Here is a 20,599-nt window from a genome sequence, read left to right on the forward strand (position 1 = left end):
AATCAAATAATGAAATGATGTAATTTTATTCCTTGAGATTATGGCTTTTAGAGCGTTTAAATAATATTATTTTTTACTTCACGCATGTTAAACTGTTGATAGTACATTTCTAGAATATATCTGATGAGCCGTTAAAAAAATTCCTAATGTAGAATATAAACTCTGACTAAATAAATCATCGTGAATTTTATTCTTAAACAAAAAAAGTCACAAGCACATTATATTTAATTTTTTTGGTCGATTCAAATATAAGAAAATTGAAATATTGAAATATAATAAGGTATAATATATATTATGTATATATATATATATAATATGATATAAACGTCTTATATTATAGTTAAACTGTATATTATTTAAACTCAATGTAAAGCGTATATTTTAAAAGCTTAATAAACTACCACACAAATCACGTAATATAATATTTTAATTAATATATAACTGTTATATGGAGCGAGAAGTCTTAATATGCCTATAGTAAAGTTTATTTTTTTTTAAATTCAAATATAATGCTATAACAACAATTTTGCTTTGAACTACTTACTTTAGCAATTTGTCTTGTGTTTATTTTATTATTACTTATTATTATTTTTTTTTTTTTTTTGTTAACCGATTATAATGATTATTATAATTTAATTTGAAACACAGAAACTTTTATTCAACATGTAAAACAATGTTCTTTATATACGTATATCATTTATTAAAAATATAATGTTATAATAAGTTGTACGCTTATGTATTGAATTTTAAATTTAATTTTGTATAAAAAGCCTAAAAGTTAATGACGTAATCGCGTGTATACAAAACAGAATTAAAATTTTATTCAAATAATAATTAGTCAAGTTTTTATTTGAAAATAAATGAAACAAAACTTGTATGGATAAGACGTATAAGACGTATAAAAACAGTACATCGAAGATTGATTTTTTTTACTCTTTTTTAATTTGATATTTTTTTTTCTGGTCTACAATGAATCTTAATAATCAGTTTCCTATTAATGTTTTCATTTGAATAGTTCACACTGAACGGTAAATGTATAACTTCATTTTATCGCCTTCAATTTAACCACACTTTATTCCCCTAACGTTCATTCACTTTTTAAATGAATAATCTACTGTATAACCTAACCCTCTGCACACAACTCAACAATCCTGTGTTTTGTGACATTAACCACCTCGTTTTCAACTGCCCCAAGATTTCATTACTTATTGTCCCTATTTAAATCTTCCAACATCCCTTTTGATATCCAATATTATAAATTCTCATCTCAACAAGTAAATACTATACTTCTCATACTATCATAATTTAACCATACAGGTTATATATTATAACTAATTAATCTAATTTATTTATATCATTATTATTTTTCCTGTAATTTTTGTTTATCTCTCTTTGATTTTTCCATTGTAATTTCCTATGGAATTTTAAAATTATAACCTAATTTTTTAAAATAATTGTATAACAAAATTTAATAACAATAAAAAAAATGTTTCTACAAACATTTCACTCCATCAATAATTATACAAATTGAACACACGCGATACGTTATCGATAAAGTCGGATATTAAATGTTAATGTATTATCACATAGCAAATATAATAATATGTTTTTATATATTAAGTAAATATATTTTTTTTTTTAATAGAAAGATAATTTAATACATATAGTATTAGGTATACAGAATAATAGCTGTAAAACATGCGAAAATTGTAGTCGGTTTGGAATAACAATCACAATAATATGTGAAATCGATTTTTATTTTATTTGCAAATATTAAGTAAAATACGCTTAAAAATGACGAACATGATGAAATACATATAATTGAATATACTAACGTAAAATAAACATAACGTACTATATTTAAATATAATTAATTTTACAACTGTAAGAATAATACTTAACAATAATTGTAAAAATTATTATGTAGAGTGATAACAAATTAAAAGCTTTTTTTGAAAGTAATGGACATTGACCCCTTACTGTGACATCTCTAGAATAATGATTAAAAACGATTTTTCAAAATAATAAAATAAATAAAAACATAAAATAATTTTTATACAGTTCAAATATGTATGCTTATGGTTTGCATTTAAAATATTGGGAGCCAGTTAAGGAGATTCGACCCGGTTGTATTTTCTGCCAAAATAAACCTATATTTTGCCAACTGTACTAACTGTCCTAGTTATCGGGAAAAAAAATCCCAAAAACATATTTGAATTCTTCATAAAATTTACTTGAAACGAATTTTTCAATTTTTTTGAAATTAATCACTTGAGTCCTTCAAAATTGTAATTTAAAATTTTGAGTACTAAGAATTTTAAAATAATAATAATAATAATAAACTAAAAAAAATTAATAATTTAAAAATGTAAGGAAATCGTTTTCAAGTAAACTTCATAAGAAATTCAAATATGTTTACGGAATTTGTTTCCGATAACTAGGAAAGTCAGTATAGTTGGAAAAAGATTGATACTTTTAGAAAAAATAAAAAGTAGTAAATAATGTACGTCAATCGCGCGACACTGCGACGGTATTTGACTTGTGCCTGCGCGTGAGAAAGTGTCCTGTTTCCTCGAACCTATCGCGGAGTATATAATAAAAGTTCAAACTATAGAGCAATAATAATATTACTCTATGGTTAAACGAATATTATATCATTATTATAAATCGCACATAAATAATATGCTGTTGATGTTATCACATATTCGTTTTTGGCTATTTTCATTTAATAGAATAGATGCTAGTTACTATACTGTATAATTACCTGCAGCTCCTACTATCATAATATCAAAAAAATTTCGTGTTTTATGGCGAGTAACGAATTTGCTATCCTATACGGATAGTCTAGTTCATTTTGTAACAACAACTGTGTGGAAAGTTATAATAACGGTGTTGCTAAATACGTCGGTGGTAAACGTGTAAATTATTCTTTTAAAGGCAAGTACGAAAAATAATAATTTATTAAAAAAAAATTATAAACGTTATGTATAGTTGCCTAATATATTAATATATTAAATATGTTCTTATCAAGCCCGTTGCGATTCAGCTGTCGATTTGTTTAACCTCGGTCCTTCATATATTAGCCATTTCCATAAGAAAGTTACATATCACAGTTCAGGATTATACACGAAAGACTGCCTTAAAATTGCATACATCCAACTCTTTAAAAACGACCAAAAAAGGGCAAAATGTAATTATGTTGTAAGAACCTCAATTTTGTATGATTTATAATGTCGTATAATTTTTCAATAAATATAAACCATGTATTATAGGTACAATATAACTCAAAAAATAAAAACATAGATAAATATCATCGATGAAGCAGCTTTTGAGACGAAATAATACTCTTAAATTTAACGTGAAACTCAATTATAAAAATGTTTTTAAACAATATAATTGTATAAGTGGGTATACATTTACGATTAAAGCTGTTACTTAGATTCGGAATTTTGAATATTATCGAATATATTTTATATAATGTTGATTGAGAATGGCGGCATTAATTTAGTATATTATTATATGCTTTTAGCCATGTTTCATTTAAATTATACTACATAATCGTATTATATCATCATAGCACTACTCTATACGTGAATATCCGGTTTTGCGAGAAAACAAAAGCATCATAAGTGGTTTTGATTCCAGAACTGTTCATGCAAGTACCTAACACATTATAATACTAAAAAATACCAACGCATATATATTTGTTTTCATCAGTTGGATGAATTAAGTAGGTAACACAAATTATTGTTTGATATCTGTGTAAAAACATTACAGGCATAATCTCAATTTATTTATTAAATAAAATAGTGTCTTGATATTAATTTTGTATGCTTTTTAAAATAGAAGGATTACTTTTAAAGTTTTTTGCTATACAAGTATACTACATTACTATATTATAATAATATTTTTATTGATTTTAAATAAAATAACAAAAAACGTTCCGCAGAAAATATTTCTGAAATTGCGTCTAGCTAATAAATTGAGAAATCTATGGCATTTATATTTATATCACCAAAAAACTGACTGTGTTTGCTATTTTATAGTTCATAAAATAATAATATCATAATATTTAATAGACTTATTTTTTATCGATTTACGTAATATTGTTGTATTATTTTTTAGATAAAATTCAATTTTTTTTTAATGTTTGGTCATTAATATATTAAAGAAAATTGAGAAATAAAAAACTATTTTTGTTGATAGTAATCGTTTGGAAATTATTTAAATTACAATTCTTTTTTTTTTTTTGTATGTATGTATTTGAAGTTATTAGTTTTTATTATAACTAATCTAATAATTTCTGACTAGCACCTTATTTTAGAAATAAAAACGTTTTATTAGGAATTAATTAAAAATGATAAAAACTTCAAAAAAATTTTTATTTCATTCAATAATGTAATAGCTAAAAGTATTATGCTTGATTACTATCAATAGTAACTTATTTGTTTTATTGTTTAAGTTTTTGTGTGAAAACTTTAGTACTTTTATTATGTACCTATGCGAAATAAGTTCAGGAATTATTTTTAAAAGTTAGTAGACCCCCTATACATATATATGTATTATACATATAATATATATTATTATCTACTTTAAAAATAAATGTGATGAAATTCTATTTATAAAATCTACTTGTGAAAATTTCCACCGGATGTTAACCATAATTATTAATTTGAAGAAGACGACGAAGAAGAATTTCAGGCTCTGCAGCATTGCCATTACTAGAATATGTAATTGCAAACGTTACGAGTTAAGTTAATCTTTTTCGTTTTACAAAAAGGAAATTACAATTACAAGTAAATGGAACAAAACGAATCAAACCACATCATTTTTGTAAAACGAATGAGTCGAGTAGTAAATTGGATATTTTTTTCAGCATTATCATCATTTAAATATATTATTATAAAATCATAATATTAACTATACCTACAATATGTATTAATTTGCTTAAAATGAAATTCAAAACCAGTGTATTTTAGGTTTATAAAACTATATAATTTTTTATCTACTTTTTGTCAATTACTATTCAGTGTTGGATTTATAAGAGGCAGGGAATCTGGACGCCCCCCAACCCTGATATATACATAGTATATAATACATACACAGAGTCTGACTCAGTAGGTATAACGTATAACATAATGTTTTTATATATTTCAAATATATAAGTAGGTTGATTATCAAGAATCTACTGAAATAATAATAATAATAATAATAATAATATAGTGTAATATTTTACCATCGTATTTTTATAGCTTTAATAAAATCGTCCATCGTAACGTTAATTCTCGATATTCTGTTATATACCGATAGTTAGTATATGTTTACTAAGGTTGAGCAATGCTTAACAGTTGACGCAGTCTTAGCAGAAGTAGGGAAAACCAAAAGAAGACTAGATTTTATTTTATAAATTTTGAATTTTAGGTCCACATACAATATAGTATATACATTAACACAGTATAATATAATACATTTATTTTTATAGAAATAAAAACAATACATTTAAAATACATATTAGTTTTTAGGACCCCTCCTCCGGAAAAATTTGATTATTACTATTTTTATAAATTCAAAAAATTTCATTCTAGTGCCACAAAAAAGTAGCAAAAACCACTGCGCTGTAAGTAAACATTTTTAACCTGTTCAACTTAGAAATGTATACAATTTACCATTAGGAATCTGTACAAATTAAGTGGATAAAATCAAAACGAAAATAATAAATATGCTTTTTAATTTTAAAATTTTGATATTCTATTCACATACATCAATATTACGGATGATTTACTGTTTATAAATTTATTTGAATATGTGTACTCTCAAAAGAAATTTCTAGCACTTAAATCAATAGTTCAATAACATTAAAAATAAAATTAATAATTTCGTTCAAAACACTTTGCTTTGTGCGTGTACCTAGCTTAGTTGTGTAAAATGATATATTGCGTTATTAAAACTGCTATAACGGATATTTATCATCATCAAAAAAAAATAAAACTATATATTTATAACCCTCTCCTACAACCCCCTCTCTACAAATAAACACATTTATTGTGTGGAAATTTCTGTTGACCAAATGAATATTTAACAAACATGGCGAATGTGCAAGTATATTACTAAAAGCCTCGAGTTGAGGTAAAGTAATAACACTATTTTAGTATATAATTTAATAATATGATCGTTTTTATAATTATGTCAAGAATAAAAATATTTTTATTGTCATCTTAAGATCATAGTGACAGTATAAGGCAGTTGGTTTTACCGAACATTATTACAAGAAATATATACAAATTACAATAAGACAGAGGTTATATTTTATTAGAGGTCTATTAATATACAAACAAATGAATGCTAACATTTTAAATATTCTACTGGTCTGTATATATTTTAGACTTGTTATTAGTAATTTACTTCAATGATAAAGCAATATGTCTGTTGTAAGCGTTTAGTTTATTCACCAAGATGATATCACAGGAATTGAATACACATTTTTCCATTATCGGTCACAATCCTCGGCAAGTTGAAATGAATTCCGTTAATAGCTCTTACAGTAATCAAATTATGTTACCTGCTACTAGTTAATTGTTTTTATTCGATATTTTCAGACTAAGCAATAATATAATTTCATAGCTGCAGTGTCGTGGCAAAAGGATAATCTATAGAGACGGCAGCTTCAAAGTTTTTTTTATGAATGATGAGTAAGTAGATAATGGTCAACGTATAATAATAGATTAAGTATTAACTATTATTTTAGTATTTATTACGATAGGTAATTAAATTTATAACATTAAATATGCCTTTAATAGATTTTATGTGTGGGTGGGTAAAATATTAGACTATAATAATATATCCTATGAAAAATGTACAGTTTATTGTTTTGCGTTGTCTAAGCATATATTATAACATTTAAATTATTGAATGTGATATTATTTGTTGAAAAAAGAAAAATACACATTTTTGATGCATAGAGTGAAATAATATATCAAAGTATATCTTCAAAAGTATATTTGTAAACAAATGTTTACTAAAGGCAAGACTAAGTGTGTATATATTGTGGATTTTTCGATGGTTGAATGAAACAATTTTTCAATCATTGTAATGATATGTTGCATAGTACGTAAAAAAAATAAAAATGTACATATTACTTTATAATATTAATTTTCGGTAAAAAAATGTCACTAGATGTTTGTGTTGCTTATGTATCAATTTAAGTTTATTTTTTATAAAATTAAATACTAAATTATTTTATACTATTGTACACGCTATTCACAAAAGTCTTAACGTTTCAAATATTTATATAGCTAGTTAAAATTGCAGTTAACTGTAAACTCTATAAAGCGTAATGCCATAAAACACTGCTATAAACATTTGGAAATATAGATAATTGAAAATTTAATACCGTTCCATTCAAATAATTGCATAACCTCACTGAAGTTTTAATAATATTTGTTAATAACTATAAAAACTATTAGGTTCCTATTATTGCTATTATTATGAATTATAATAAGAATAATATTTTAATCATGTTGCAACAATGAACATTGGTTATAATAATGTCAACAATTAACAACTAATATTAACAGTTTAACCTTAAAGAATTTAATATATTGACGTACTTGTCAGCAACTTTTGATTTTTTCATAATTTCCTCTTTAAATTTCTTCAAAACTCTTAAATGAACTATACAAAATATTAAGTTCTCGATAGTTAAATTTCAAAATATGACTTACATTTTCGATTGCATTCAAACTATATTTTGATGTTAATTTAAGTAGTGAATGAAATAATGAGTGTCAAATTCGTATCTTATATCGCACACTGGTTTTTTACACCAGTTATTTTGAACATAAAATGCTATAAAGTGTATATTATACTTTATACGTACTTAAAATAATAATAATTTAAGGTGTTTATAAATTCTCATAAATATACTCATAGATAATTAAAATGGGGCTGGAGTGGCGCAGTAGTCGAGCCGTCGGATCGATTCATAGCAAAGTGCGAAAAACGTGTGGTTCTCGCAACCACCAATTTTCCGAACTGTCGAATGATTGCGCCATCCGGTTACCAACTTGGTCCCACTCCTTTGGAAGTGAAGACCTCATACATCTCCTCTTTGGGAAAAGAGGTAGTATCACGTGTATAGAGATAAATAAATCACACGATCTTCCTACTGTCCGCTTATGATAAGCATTGACAAAGACCTTGAGATGGAAATAAAAAAGATAATAAAAAACAATTTTTGTCTCACGATAATATCATTATTCTTACAGCCGGGAAATATTATATTATATAATAATATACGTCGGTAAATGAATAACAATAATAATTATTATTGAACAACAACGTTGGGCATTTTGTGGGTCTTCGCATCATACGGCCAATCAGCGCGCTACTGATTATTATACTATTTTTCTATTGGTTATTATTGTTATTGGTTGCGTTTAATCTATCTTAGCTACACGAGTCTCGACATTAATCATGTCAGTTGTAGTTGGAACGCCGTGATCTATACTTCAAAGTTCAAATCCTGCAGGACAGTTCAAAGCACTGGGTCACATCTCACATATACATCGACATTCGACAACTATGATTGATTCATCGTCGATTCTATTTACACGTCATTCTGAGGTTAGTCGTGGGCAATTGCTTAACTATATACGCTTTAAACAATTATTATTTTATTACAATAGAATATATACGATAACGATTTATCCTCAAACGGTTTTAAGTATTTATTATTATTCAAAAATTATATAAGTCGTAGATACTCGAAAATTTGACCGATTATTTAAATTGGCATTTTCTTTGCATGATTTAATTTTCAAAATATTTCGCTTACTTTAATGCTATTTATAGGCATTTTATGCTCGTATAATATTCATTTTTTTTTTTAGTTTTTTTTTTTTTTATAAATATCGATGAATTTTTTTTTTTGGCTGAGTTAAAATACATGAAAATGTAATACAAAGTTTTTCAGAAAATAGTCTTTTATTAATTCAAAAATTATAAGAATACATAGGCTTAATTTTTTTTATTAGCATTTAAGTTTGAATATTGACAAAAATTCGTCAAAATCATGCAGAATATTTGCAAATTATTTTGTAGGTATAGTTCATAAAAATGTTTGTACAAGAGCTAAAAGTTGAAAATTTAATACGAAATTTTCCATAAGTTTGGATTATAATAATTAGAAAAGAACTTAAATTTTGGTGTATTACGCCATTAAAACATAAACCATATTTTTTACCAATCAATTGAAATTATATCCTAGGCTAACAAATCATCTCCGTTTAGAATCATTTTTCGTATATCATAATACCTACTAATTACTATACAGAAAAGCGTTACTCACTTGACTACCCTTTAAAAAAAAAAAAAAATTCTAGAATTCTGTGCTGTGCTAGAAATTATAAATTTTATATTTTATTTATTTTTTATACACAAGATAGCTATTTTATAAATAATTTTTAAAAACAATTTAGCGTTTAAAACTTTGAATTAGGTGAAGTCATTGATTTTTAAACAATTTTTAGAGTTTGTTAAAATTCAAATTTATTTTATGCTAATCAGTGTTAGTGCAGTAGTCGATTTTCAATTTTTTTTTTTTTTCAAGAAATAATTCAACATTAATCTATAGGTAATCAACTAATATATTTTATCATAATTTTACAACAATATCTGTGGTTGTTTGTTGATAACACTACTTCATAATATTTTTATATGACAGTTAAAACTTAAAAGTTAAACTAAAATTTAAATACATTTCTAATTATTTCAATCAGATATTTTTAAGTCGTCGTAGTTAATGCGTTTAAATTTTTGTCAACTGGTTGTTATCGTCTGAAAATGTTTGCATTAGTTTTAAACTGACATCCGAAGATGTAATTTCGATAATTTTTTACATTACACATTTACATTTGAAAGGTACTTTTAAAATATTTTATGTATTATATCCTATGCTAACAAATCATCTCTATCAAAACGAATTGAATTCATAGGTTAGTGACTAGTTTTTCAATGTTTTACACAAATAAATATAAATAATATTATGAGATCATTTTTATTTTTTTTCTAAACAAGTTTAAATTTACATTTATCGAAATAATAATGTCATGATACATAATAATATTAGCGATTATAACTATATTCGTTCATTATTTTATTTACAATCAATGCAATATTATTAAAATTATTTTCGAATCTTACAATTGAGCAATGTTAGGAATCAATAAATTTAGTTGACTTACGGTTATTACTGTAAAAAAAAAATTGTTAATAATAAATTTCATTTTATTTTTAGTTTCAAAAATCGTGCAAATAAATTATGTTAATAAATTAAATGTAGCCTAATAAAATTACCACGATTAAAACCAGCAATGCATTTAATTAAAACTAATATATTGTGGTTTGAGAAAAAGCCTTGAAATTATATATTTAAATTTATCATAAAAATTAACGTAAAAACTACCAAAATCGGCAGTATAATATAGGTAGACACTTTTGAATAGTTCAATCAAACGAAAAAGTTTATTTAAGCATGCGTGAACTGAAATGTCGTGAAAATAAAAATTCACATTAGTTATAGGTCGTACAAATTAAATGAACCCGAATGAACCTATTTTTTATTTTAATATACCTACACTTTTTATTCTACACTAATTAAATTGAAGTATGACATACTTGCACATACTTTGAATAACATTATTGAATTTGTATATAATTATAGAAACGTACTTAGTTTATTTTTTATCTTCGAGCTTATTAAACATTTAAAAAAAACAACGGATAGTTAAAATCAATTTTTTAACAAGTTGGTATCTACCTATTTTTTTGATAGCCGCGATTACGAAGTGAAAATAAACAAACTTAATACAAAATACTTTTAAAAAAAGTCTATTTCTAAATTTGTGATTCCTTAGATTTCTAAATCTTCTTGCTCACATTCTAAACCGTTCATTTAATGTAATCCGCGCATTTCAAGTTATAGTAATTTCACAGGAGGGGTTCAAATATCACAGACATTTTTTTCTTTTAATAAAAAAACCAGTATAAATGTATTTTGTACATGAAATTATACACGCATATAAACATATACTTTTATTTATCGAATAGACTATAATTTCGTTGTTTAGAATATATAACATAAAATATTTTATCATAATATGCACTTTCCCAGTTATGTATTAAATTCATTATTATGATCATGAATAAATTGAACATAGTAAATTTATATTGTTGAATGATTTTGCAAAACGGTATGATCACGATGGTGAAGTAGTCTGAATGCTATTCCTCAGGTGATTTTCGTATATTTTTAACTTAAAACTTTCTAAACGCAATCGGTCGAATCGTACAACGCAAAACGTCCGCCATTATAATATTTATACTATAAACTCGGTCGAGAGTGCTTTTCTCTGACGTAGTCACATACCGTGCACCACAACAATAAAATGTCAACACGGTCTCCCAACAGAAATGGAACTCTTGCAGTAATTAAAAATAATACAGGCGTATAATACGGTATTACACTTAATTAAGTATGTATATAATACATACGTATAGTATATTATACGACGACGACTTGTATGTTATTACTCATGTCGTACAACGTGTCTATTATACTAAAGTATTATTTTTAAATATTTATTAATGTATTGTAATAGTTTGGATTAAGTTTGTAAATTTTAGATTCTGAACGAAGTGATGAATGTATTAATGTGTTTTTTTGTGTGTGTGTTTGTGTACATCATAACTTGTCGAAATAATTCTTCAATTTTAAACTTCGAGGGTGGTTTCCGATGGAAAAGTGAATATTCTTGGTGCATTATAGAGGTCAAAAGTAAGAATTTTCTAACAGTTTTAAAAAAAAAATCGATTTTTTAATATGGTTTTATAATTAATCACTGTAAATACTTGAACTTTTCACTAAATGTTTATAATAGCGTCATCTATTCACGATTAAAATTCTTAATTTTTTTTGAGCTATTTATAGACAGCTAGAAATTTTAGTTTTTCTGAGTATTTTTTTTTTTTTTTTTGAAGCATCGATAAAAAAATTTTGGATAGCCTAAACAACTTGAAAATGTAATACAAGGTTTTATATAAGTCGTTCTTACTGTGGTTAAAAAAAAAAAACAAAAATCATTAGACACAAATTTTTTTATAAGGTTTCAAAGTTTCAATTTTTTTACGAAATATGTCAAAATCGCGAAAATGTATTATAAATTGTATTTATATCTAAAGTTAAAAAACTCAACACTGAATTTTCCTTCAATAGCTATAGCGAAAACTCGAAGCGTTATTATAGGAAAAATATTTTGAGTGTTTGAATATTAAATCTTTACGAAGTTGCGTAACGATGATAACGATTCATCCTTAAACAATTTTAAGTATTTATTATTATTCAAAAGGTATGGTAAAAATGTCATCAGTTATTTAGATTTCTTTACGTGATTTTCAAAATATTTCGCTTTTTTTAATGCTATTTATAAACATTTGAAATGTTCGTTTTTGTTTAGTTTTTTTTCTTTATACAAATATTGATAACATTTTTTTAGCTCAGTCAAAATAGTTTAAAATTTAATATAAGGTTCCTCATAAGTTAGTCTTATAGTGATTCAAAAATAATAAGAATACATGTACACAATTTTTTTTATTAGCGTTTTAAGTTCAAATATTGACAAAAATTCGTCAAAATCATAAATATTTTCAAATTATTTTGTAGTTAGGTAAAATTTATAAAAAATTTTGTTAAGTACCTACATAGGAGTGAAAAATGTAATACAAAATTTTCAATATTTTTGGTTTACAATAATTATAAAATAACTTATATTTTTGGGTATTCAGGTCATTAAAACATAAACCACTCTTTTCCACTATACACTAGAAAATATATCCTAGGCTGACTAGGAATCGTTTTTCGTATACAATGATAAACCTATCATTGGATTCAAATTTAATACATCTATTATAGTGACCTACTATATAGCAGCGCGTTACTCACTTGACCATCCCCTTTTTTTTAATAATAATTTCTAGAGCTCTGTGCTAGAAATTGTACCTATATGTTGTATTTTATTATTTTATTTTATAACGATAAATAAAAAAATTAATTTTTTACTAACATTTTTTTTTTTATAAACCAAGATACCTATTTTAAAAAAAGTTTTTAAAAACAATTTAGCATCTAAAACTTTGAATTAGGTAAAGCTATTGATATTTAAACAATTTTCACAGTGGAGCGTTACTCACTTGGCCACCCTTTTCTTAAGTTTATTTGTATGTTGTTATATAAATTGAGAGTACTTTTACTATTAATTTATAGAAAAAAAAATTGATCAATCATAATGTTCAAATATACACCTACCACTCACAATTTCTAAAAATATAATAAGAAATCCCTCTCTAGCTAATAAGAAACAAAAATATTTGTAAATCATTTGCACGATATTATAAATATGTTAAAATCAAAAATCCAACACTACGTATCACATCCAGAAAGCTCATTTTACAGAAGTATTATATTCATGTGTACTATACTTTCCATCACCACGTAAAACGTAGTTATTCGGCAGCTAAATTTGTGTAATAATTTCTATTGCCTATTACTTGTCAGTTGTCAATTGACAATATATTATGTTAATATTTGATTTGTCAATCTTGTTTTGCATTTTTATTATTTGACTTATGTGAGTTCGACTACTCCCTATTATCATCAAATTAAAAATTCAATGTTCAAACACTGTATACTCGTATATCAATATTGGTTTAATCGTCGTATTTATATTGTTAGTTTTTTTTTTTAGTATTGTAAAATCTAGACAACTATGCAGATATGAATAATAGATATTCATGTGGGTGACTTATTATATAAGAAAAGGATATACTAAATTTAGGTAAATAAATAAAATGAATAACGCGTGGGTGTATTATGTAATAGTATCGATGTAATACATTGTATCTGTATAATATTATCGGTATGTTATAATATTATACGGTGACTGAAATCGAATTTAAATAACACGACCACATAGTGTTTCGCATAAAAAAAAATATACGAATGAGCGAGGCCGGTCATTCTAGGGTCTATTATAAACGATGATGTGTTTTGTATGATAGTCATTCGACCGTTCGCCCTGGAAAATAAATATCGTTAAAATTTCCGCATAAAACGTACGTAATAAAAATCAACTTATTGGTTTCATAAGTAAACGATTCTTTATTTTTAAAAGACGTGGCGCTGAGTTTAGTAAAAAAAAAAAAAGTGATTAAATTCTCGTCGAATCCAATAACCCAACATTAGGTTACATGTCTTGTTTGCCTATAAGTAATACGTAACTGGTAACTGATTAAGTCTCTATAGTACCTACTTTATACTTACCATAGTAATAGTATAACTATAGTATAGTTAACTACTATCATTGTTAAATTATTTAACCTACCCACCCTTCCTCACCATAACCCACAATTTTAGGTGGTTCAAATGCATTCACTTAAATGCGTTCTCGGCGTCACTGAATGAAATCTTATTATTATTAAATCGAATGCTATACTTACCAATTTTTTCAATGAGAAAAATTGTATAGTATAATTATTAATATAATGGTTACACTATAGTACACGGTTATTTTATTTTGCGTCATTATTTACCTTTGAATCAAGTCAGATATTTCAATGATTGTGATTGTATTCAATTGCTTGCGTTTAGTTTAAAGAACGTCCTATTTAAATTTGAACGTTTCAAAGATGACAACATTTTTATTGCTAGGTAATGTTCGTAATAATAACTACATACCTAATTATTCATGTATATATAAACCTGAACTGTTCGGTTTAAATACAAATATAATGTATTATTACATTAGAAAATAAAAAAACTATACAATAGAAACATAATAGTATTATTAAGTATGTGTTTCACTTCCTAAAATACCTATTTATAGTTTAGTATATAAATATCGTGTATTGTATTGTATCACAATAATATAGCACTAATATATTATTCACTGTATTTTCGTATATTAAAATCGTGAATATGAAATTATAAAAAAAAATAAAAAGGAATATGTCTTAGCTCAATTTTTAATTTCTTATAATTATTGTTTTCTACATATTAATGTTCTTGTACGTCGCTTAAATGTATTACGCGAATAGCCACGCTGGTGATAACTGATAGTATGTATTATTTATTAATCATTCTCGTAAGTTTGAATTATCAACTATTCGCGAACTTCGTTAATCTGTTTTGAATTTAAAAAATCACTTAAATGAATGGTACACGTATATATTAAATATATACTAAATTATAATTTGAGAAATTATAATCTTTTTTCATATTATCATTATAATGTTTTCATAATGATTTTATAATGGCTTGTAAAATTGTAATATGTTCTAAATCCTGTACTCCAAAACTAAATGAAATAATTGTTTATTTCTAGTAAATGAGTTACAAAAGTAAGTAAGTAGTTAGTAAATTCAGTGATTCAGTTATTAAATTATACACGTACCTGTTCAATTATATACTATCTAAATCGCTTTGTTATCAAAATATGTGTATAATGTGTGTGTAGTTTACCTTACAGTGGCAGCTGTATAAGTCAGATCGCGATATCCTATACATACATATTACATATGTGTAATACAATAATCGTTTAGACGGATAGGTTCACTAAAATATTATAGGTACACACGATATTCTAAACTCCGATATAGGCGCGCAAATCATCGACGTTGGCCGATAAATTTTGAAAGTATCCCCCCCTCTGACCCGGGCTTAATCGAGAGGAAAAACCGAAAATTCCACACCGATAACCATTCGTCCACACGTCAACATGCAATACTCATATACGTACATATAAATATCATTTGATATGTACGTATAATGATTTCGTGTGCATATAGATCCTACACATTGTTATCAATCCGGATTCCCACGACTCGTGTATTTGACGAACATATTTTGCTGATGATCGACGTGCACAAATAGTGGGTACAGTACACGCTAACCAGCTAGGTAATCGCCACCTTTTCGCGGATCGCCGGCTAAGACTACAGTAATAAAACGAGACCGATATTCGACGGTAATAGAACACATTATATTATATTTTTATTCGCGAAATTCGCGAGACGTGCAAAAATTTCATATATACGAAAACGACGGACTCGCCGTGCAGACTATTCGAGACGTGATTTTACGATCGTCGTCGCGGGCTTTACTCGTCAAATACACACATCAGTCGTGGGCATCTCGCGTAATATTATAATACGAGTACACGATAACATATATAGAACATTATAATATTATATTATGTATAATACTGACCTGCGTGTAGTGCAACTATATATTTTATGTTTTATTAACGGTGATTTAATTTAATTTAATAATAATAAATAATTATTATTAGGTATCGTAAAACGCCGACGATATAATATTATAATATAATATGTTTTTGACGAAAAATCAAATTGCCATTTGACGGCAGCGGCGGCGGCGACGACGACGACTGCGAAGAAGGAATTCGCGACGGCAATCGTAAACACTGTTGACGACGACGACGACCACGCGAGAGATGATCGGCCGCGCGCCCGTGTCCCGCCGGCCGAAGGGGTGTGCGTTCACTGTTCGTCGTGTGCGACCGGGACGGCGCGCGCGGACCGCGTTTTCGCGGCACCCCATTGGCGGCCGATTCGACTCCTCCGCCACCGCCGAGGACGAACGTGTAAGAGACTACGCACACGGTTTTACGCGTGTGTGTGACGTGTGAGTTTTTATTTATTTTATTCGTTTATTATATTTTTATTATTTTTTCGTCATTCCCGGCTCGGTGTTTTCACTCTTCGTCTCTCTAATAGTATATATTCTAATAATTCGGTGTGCCCAGGACGATGACGACGACGACGACGATAACAATATTATATCAATAACAATAATAATAATATTATACCCGTATATAGCTGATCCTGCGCGCGGAGTCGCAAATCGAAAAACAAAAACGCCAGCAGCGGACTTATACCCCGTCCTAATATATTAAGCCGTGTGCGTAAAATACGCGTATTTCGATTACGTCGTGCTATCGGCTGTTTTTTTTTTTTTTTAAGACAAATTCAAAGTATGACTTTTTTTATTATTACTATCGCATTCGATTATAAAAATTAGATTTTATTTTCTGTAGGTCCGGCGGCGACCGTGTAGAAACAAAAAAAAATAAGTAAGACGTTCGATCTGACAAATCCCCGTGTGAGCCCTTCTTATACGGGAATGCAGACTTGAAAAATTACCTTAGAGGTGCACATCCTCCGATAAAGGATTACTGTAGGTAAAAAATTTCAGAAATACCAATGCGATTGACTTGTCTGTAGATCGTTTGCACGCACACGTACATCGCATTGCCTTTTACTCGCGTAGATTATAATCGACGGGGCCGATCACCGCACTTATTGCGTGTAGGCGTCGGCGTGATTGATAATGTCGTCCACATGCGCCTATAAATAGCCTAGACAATAATATTATATTGATATTAATAACAGAGTCGGAAGACAGTATCGAACACAAACAAATGTGTATCTATCAATAGATCCAGACTTTACCAAAATACTAACGCATATATGCATATTATATATATATATATGTAAGTGTGTATGTGTGTGTGTATTTTTTAATTTAAATATAATTTGAATTTTTTCTGAGGCCCTTCAGTGAAATTGTTCCAAAAACTCTTTTATTTTATTCTTTATGTTTACTGTACTGTAAAATACTGAACAACTTTTTTTTAGAGTATCTTGAATTTTTTATTAATTTTAAAAGTATCAAGTATCAAGTAGCTATATAGATATACCTAAACTAAAAGGATATTGTATCGTGTAGCCAGATACTTTTTCTAGATCACTTATTCGGCTCTGAATATCATATTTTACACAATTTTATTTTCGTAACGGCAATGACCGTAGTGCCCAGATAGTATATTATACGGTGTATAATTAATATATTGTATGTAACTCTATTGATAAGTTCTCGATGAGTACTAATAATAACCGATTTCAATAATTAACATAATTATATACTTTTAAATTTTAAGCTAATAACATAGAAAGTAGAAGGATAGAAATTTAATTATATGTATATACTCATATCGATTAAATGATGGAAAATATGTTCTAGTTATTAAGAAAAATATACATATTTTTTTAAAATGTAAATCCCATTCGAATTTTAAAAGCAAGGTTCAATAATCAGTTAACCAATTAAAACCATGCTTATTTCGACTTTTTAAATAGCTTTTTGTAATTTTTTAGTATTACTTACAAAAGAAAAGTTTTGTCGCAATAAGAAATTTTTGTTTCAAAATACCAGTTACTGACCAGGTTGATTTTCGGATAGAGCATCTTGAATCTTGTATTCCTAAGTAATAATCGACATAAAAGGTAAAAAATATATATATATATATTATTTTAACGACGAAAAACATTATTGTGAGGTTTTGATATTTTTCCATGAAGAGCCTATAATATATTGTATAGTGTTTCATAACTACACGGATGTAGTTATATTGCCTGTACATAAAACAATGATCCAATCATTATAATATTATTTAGGTACTTTATTGAAACGAGAAAATCTACGTCGGTAGTTGTCTAATAATTGGTTTCCGTTTAAAGTTTTAAACATAATATGTGTATTTTCTTAAATTGAGCTAACTTTATTTGTTTCCGTTTAAATCATTAAGTAATACCATTGATTATACTTATTTATCTGGAGAAGATGACGATTAATAATATTATTATTGTATCTAAATATAATATATAAACACCGGTCGAGCGCGCATATTTCGAAACTACATGATGAGTTCTGTCGGACTCGACCGTAGACTTTCAATCGTCGCGGTTCGAACGATTAAAATATTACTAACCACATCTTTTTAATAGTATTGTATCATAGACCACGCGCGTGCCAAAATATATATTAAATGGAATAAAACCATTTGCATAATTATTCATGGCGCGTCTATTTTGTAAACACGGCGTGTAGTTTTAGTGTGTTGTGCTCGCTAGGAAAAAAAATTTAGTATGCAACCTAATATTAATTGACGTGTCAACGCATTTATTAAAAATATGTGGTTTTTATTTTTTAATAATTTCGATTCGCGTAGTATGACTGTTTGTGTTTATTCGTCAACGAACGGTCTGTGCGTGCGAGTATGTGTTGGCGGGGAGGGGAGGGTATAAATTATTGTTTATAATAATTAATAGTATGACATTCGACAATTGGATTTAAATTTCATACTACCTATAATATAATACGCGTATATGACTATGTTTAAAGTTCCAAATCCCATAAATTCACTATAAATTTATTATGCACAACATGATATTATAACATACATTATGCGCTGTGGCTATATAATCACGAAAACCATAAATATTCAGCTGGTACAGTGCCACAAAATAATATTTTACATAAATTCATTAAGGTTGGTCTGTAAATTCCAGTTTTAATTTCTAAATAGTTTACGAATCCAAATTACCAAAAGTGCAGTAGGTATTCGAATATTTTAATTAATTTTAACTCTCCTTTTCTTTGCATATTATTTAATATTATCCATTCGTTTTCAAGCTTATTTAAATACTTTTGGTTGTAGTATACTCGCGTTTTATCGTCTTTACTTGTCTTATTAAAGAAAAAAATCTTAAGTCCACCCATAATTATTTCCTTCTAGTCTTCAGAATTATCGTTTGTCATGTGACCGGTTAACGTTTTGCTGTTGTTGACCACCTTTCTTGAACAACATTATACCTAAAAATGTTGTTTTTTTTCAACATTCGAATAAATATAGTTATAATTTATAAGTAACAATGAAGCTCTTGATATTATAGATTCATATATTAATTTATTAGACACCAAAAACGCTATCGTGTTATGCGTGTATTCCTCAGTAACTTTTTTTAGCGAGGGTATGTATGCTTTAATAAATTCCATCGTGTGAATTATACCTAAACACTTTTCTAGTAATTAATGTTATTATGTCTATAATTTTTATGCATTTTATATAATTATCATTGAGGAGTGGCACAATAATTTACATACACAATTTTCAAGCAATAGCGAAAACTAAATGACTATACTATATGCTATAATAATTTATTCTAACACGATAAAATTTAAAATTTAATAATTACCGTAGGTTATTGCTAACTAGAAATTACCGTCAGTATCTATAGTCAAAGTCTCAAAAGTTCAAACATAAGAGCAGAAATTAACAATGTAAGTATATTGTTCAACGAATTAAAGATATCTACAACTCTATCAAACAAATATAATTGAAAAAAAATTGTTTTGTATTTATAGGCTTTAAATGTGTTGGTTAACTGCTCACTATATATAATATAACTACTCGTATATCTACTAGAAAATATATAAGTACCTATATCTATAATTTGAAATATTTTTCTCAATAGTATATACGTATAGTTTTCTATTTATAAGCTTTAAATTTTAAATAAATATATAATCATACTATATTTTTTTATAATACCTATTGAACCAAGTGAACCATATTACATACATTATACTATTACACATTTTTCACCATTAGACATTACCATAGTT

General features: G+C 26.7%; 1 long non-coding RNA gene across 2 annotated transcripts in view; it reads left to right on the forward strand.

Annotated features, from left to right (window-relative positions):
• The window catches only part of LOC126550623 (uncharacterized), a 37,288-nt gene extending 16,956 nt beyond the window's left edge, over positions 1–20,332 (forward strand). The window contains exons 3-4 of one of the 2 annotated variants that reach the window (XR_007604700.1): positions 6,597–6,689; positions 20,175–20,332. This is a non-coding gene — a long non-coding RNA (uncharacterized LOC126550623). Of the gene's footprint in view, positions 1–6,596; positions 6,690–8,449; positions 8,558–20,174 lie in introns of those variants that run through there. The other variant, XR_007604699.1, reaches the window with a different exon arrangement.
• Positions 20,333–20,599: the final 267 nt, after the last annotated feature.

The sequence above is a fragment of the Aphis gossypii genome, chromosome 3 (assembly GCF_020184175.1).
Source record: "Aphis gossypii isolate Hap1 chromosome 3, ASM2018417v2, whole genome shotgun sequence".
Lineage (NCBI taxonomy): Eukaryota > Metazoa > Arthropoda > Insecta > Hemiptera > Aphididae > Aphis > Aphis gossypii.